At 28.4% G+C, this 4716-nt stretch overlaps 1 protein-coding gene across 1 annotated transcript in view; it reads right to left on the reverse strand.

The window, feature by feature from the left end:
* Window positions 1-4595, reverse strand: part of FASN1 (Fatty acid synthase 1) — a 12992-nt gene extending 8397 nt beyond the window's left edge. Inside the window, exon 1 of the mRNA XM_017908606.1 lies at window positions 4305-4595. The gene's annotated coding sequence lies outside the window, so the exon portion shown is untranslated. The remainder of the gene's footprint in view (window positions 1-4304) is intronic.
* Window positions 4596-4716: the final 121 nt, after the last annotated feature.

Below are 4716 nucleotides of genomic sequence, written 5' to 3' on the forward strand. Positions count from 1 at the left end.
CACCCCCCCCCAAAAAAAAGAAGAGAAAAAGAAAAAAAAAACAGTTACAGATTTTTAATTATATCAAAAGAATACTATAAAAATACTAATTCGAAAATATATGTCCTTAATCGCAACCAAAATTCCGTAAATGTAGGACGGCAATAACCAGCTGTCCCGTTGAATGCTTCAGACGTCTCAGCAATTGTATTAGATTACTGCAGTAAGTATCTCTTCTCGACATGCGATTAATTGAGTGATTTCAATTGGATTCACTCCGGGATAAATCAGTTTAGTGGTGACTTTATGCGCCCCTATATTGTAAAATGCAACTCAGCTCGCTCAGTGTCACCAGTACTACTTACCCTTTAGAAATATTTCACGCTCATTTCAAACATTATACAACTCTTATATTATTTAACTGGCATTTAAAATCATTTTTTAATAAATGTTATAAATGTCAATAATATGCAGCCAAGAAAAGAAAATACATTGGGCTTTCACCGTACAATTTATGCAACAAGTGGAAAAAGTAATTTACAAGCAAAATACATTTTTTTGTTCATAGTTTAAATACATATAAATAACATTACTTGCTTCAATTCAATGATATTGCGTCACAAAATTTGTGTATGTAAAGAATATGAAAAACCGGTAGATTTAAAATTTTTTTTTTTTTTTTTTTATGTTTACATGATTATTCGATTTATATTCGATTAGAACGCAATAGTAGAACACGCGATACGACGTTGACCTGACCCTAACAGAGATGCGATAGAAATTATATCACCACATGTTATAACTGTTACATAATAATTTATTAAGATACTTCACCGATAAAATTTCGAATCATGCGTGTTTAGTTAATTACGATCATATCACATAATATTGTTTCTTTTCTCTCATATCTCCATCCGAAATAATATTTAATCCATACTTGTTAAATAATAGCGTTAAACGATCATTTATAGTTAAATTATACATTAATGATCAAGCAATATCCCGATTATATATGTCCTACGAAAACAATTATATACAAATTATAATATTTATATGTTAATCTGTCTTTACAAGTTTGTAATATTTAATTAACTTAATTAACTTAATTTGTAGTATTTACAAATACTCATTGTGCAGTAATAAATTATATTTTGAACAATGTACAACTGTTGTACATTGCTAATCTTTTCTAAATTTTATGTATAATTTCAGTGATACCACAATTTGGCTATAAAGGTCAAATAATACATGTTATCGAGAATATTGTAAACTGTTTATGTAAATCGAGAAGCTTTGATGTAATAATAGCCGGTAGTCGTACAATATGAGAATATTTCAAATGGAATATTCATCACTGCATTTAAATAACGTGTCAGTGGGTATAAGGGAATAAATTAACAGATTTTGCACATAAATACAAAATTTGCGTCATAAAAATTCTACGAGAAAAAGTACGATTATATCGAATTATTATTCTCGTATGCTCTTCCATACATTACATGCTGATGTAATATATCATAGCAAGTTGAACTTTATGAACTTTGCAAAGTAACAAAATTTTTTTAGGTTATATCGCATATCGTCAAACGAACAACTTTATACATAAGCCTCTATTTTCGAGGTTATCTTCTAGATATTTTTTTCCCTTCCAGATATTTATTGTGCACGTGTACATTTTTTGCCTACCACGTGCGATAGCAGACGCATATCAAAATTCGTATATTTTTATTTATCTAGCCTTTACTCGGACATCTAATCTTGAAAATTCGTAATAATTCCCTGGTTCCTTTTTTTTTTCTCTTTCTTTTTTTATCTTCTCAAAATTCAACGTTTCTTGAATCGATAGTATTATGCCACGTAAAAGTACCCGGTTTAGTGTCATCTTTTTCCGCGTGTACAAGTATATATAAGTGTTCTACGAATTCACAGGTCGATCGTAACGATACCGAAAGAGTAAACACAACTAGCCTTCAAAATACGTCGAGTTTATCCAAGGTGATAGTTCCGTTAAATTGGCCAATACTGTAATGTATTGAATGTATGTAATAAAAGAATCTGCTTACAACTGAATTCATTTCAGATTTATAAACTGTTTTCGCATGTAGTAAAGCCTTGAAATATGTGATTATATTTGAAAAGGTGTTCGTGTATTAATTTAATAACAAAATAATCATAACAGCCTTGGAATTTAATTTAAAATTTGAAATTTGAAATTTGAAAATATATAAATATTAAGTACATAATGTTTTAAATATATTAAATATAATTATTTATGTAACATAAGTTCTAATACTTATTTGCGTTGCTAAGTATATAGTGAATATGTATCAGTTACATTTAAATAATTTGATGAAAATTATGATAATCGTTCAAATAAAGGCCGTCGTACATTATAGCGATTAATTCAAGTTCATTGCTGCTTAAACATACAAGTTATATCAAATTAATTATTTGACGTTTATCTATCAGTTTCCTATGTTCGTTTAACTTGGCTATATAAATAATACGGTATATATAAATATTATTAATTTTCAGACTGATGGTATAAAGTGAAACTGCTTTAAACTGACCCAAACTTAAAAATATTAATTTTATTGTGAAATATTTAGCATATTCTAAGCATGGTTTGATTAATTTTATCGTGTAAAAAAATATGGCTAACAATAAGTAAAATCTGACCACTCAGCATTAGGGCTTGAGCTGATCACGTGTTGCACAACATAGATGCGCATAAAGTCAAAATAACCATGAACAACGATGTAGAAAATCAAATCTTCAAAACGTTCGTACGAATAAATCTCATTGAACATCCATATAAGTTGTATAATAAGGATTCGTGTTCATTATTCATTAATAAGTATATAAAATTATTAGTAAGTTATTATATACTTTGGGGACCTTGTTCTTCTCATTTAAAATTAATTTTCTCATGTAAAATGTGATTTACTATTCAATAATAATAAAATAAATACTGATATAACTGAATTTATAACAAGAAATAAAAGACAGTAATATAAGAACTCATGTTAGTTAAATATTTCATAATAAATATATTTTTAAATAGACTTGTTGTTCTAATTATTTTAAAATCATAATGAAATCCAAAAAATATATCAATATTTTTAAAAATTAATATTTGAATACACTCTACTTTATAAGAACCATGAAAGATATATTCACTGTAATTTTATAACAAATATGAAAAAATAGAATTATTCCTCGTAAATTTGAAAAATTATAAACAAATTACTTCCTGCTCATTAAATATATCGGGTAAATGACGCAGTAGTAAAAGTTTATGCAAGTCAGACTAACGTTAGCGCGGGATTACTCACTCATTCGTACCGCAAATATACTTACTAAACTAATATCTTGTTATATGTGATACGATATTTATCTATAGATCTTGTAATCATGAGAAAAATGTACGACTGCAACATTCCATACATGATTCCATTCAACTAGGCAGTAAATAAATTAATTGTTCATTTCCTACACAAACTTTTTCATCACCGGTACTACTGTAGATATTTATTCACACATAATTTTTCAGCTAAAATCCGATCGCGATTAAATTTATTATATGACACTGATATAGTCTACCTCTACGCCGTTCATAGAAGTATTGCTTTTCTACACATCGATTGTTATGAGAAACTTTAGTATCAGTTAGTATCAGTGCCTTAGCATGAAACATGTTTCAATTGAATGTATATAACACATATATAATATAAATATAATACGTGTATATAATTCCCGAAATTTAAAGTACTGTAAAAATTTTATAATAAAAATTAATACTTAATCGCGCAATTAATTTTTTAGACATTCAATACTAATATAGGTGATCATTTATAATTATTACGAAGCTGTAGTATTTATTTGACTACAAGAATAAAACAAATTTAGTTTATTTATTGTCAATTGTTTAATCCGTGATATAAAATTAATGTGGCAGTAATGATATTATAGAAATGTATATTTCCTGTCTAGTAATAGAATGTTATATTTCCTCTAGTCTTGTGTGATTAAACAACTCATTGGAAATGATAACAGTATAGGTGAACTAGATATACTAACGGACTTTTATACCTCGATATTGTAATGATACTTTCACAGAAAGAATTAAATTTGAAGAATTAACTTCTCATTAATATATAATTAATGAATAGATAAATTTCCTATAATGTTTTCAGAAATGCGAAATATTTGCTTAATTGTCAATTATTTAATTTATATTGCTAATAAGTTAACTATACTATCATATTTATAATTATCAAAATATTGAATTTTTATTAAAAATAAAGCATTGTGTATACACTTACCTCACACGTGGATATAATCCTGACAAATGTCGCAAATTATGTTTCCTTTTCTGACCAAAAATCCTTCGTACGCGACTAACGTACACCACCAAATTAGCAATAAATAGAGAAGATCTTGCCGACCGGCTTGTAATGATGATACTAAAGAGACAATGGAATGTGTAATGGTATTTAACTAGGAAAATGGTCCTGCTGTTTAATGATTTTTTACAGACGCGACGTGCGGTTTTCTTGTCGATAAAACCGATACAAGCACGCGGGCACGACGCAAAGAACTGGCTAGCGTCTAGCTCGTGAGCATCTCGTTATTATTGAATTGGACAGACCCTATGGTCTGACATCAGACCATGTGGTGTCGACCAATAGGATTCACGTTTCCGGTACGCACGCGCACTAGAATGGACCGGCATTC

Source organism: Eufriesea mexicana, unplaced genomic scaffold (genome assembly GCF_001483705.2).
Source record: "Eufriesea mexicana isolate 0111107269 unplaced genomic scaffold, ASM148370v2 scaffold11296, whole genome shotgun sequence".
Taxonomy (NCBI): Eukaryota; Metazoa; Arthropoda; class Insecta; order Hymenoptera; family Apidae; genus Eufriesea; species Eufriesea mexicana.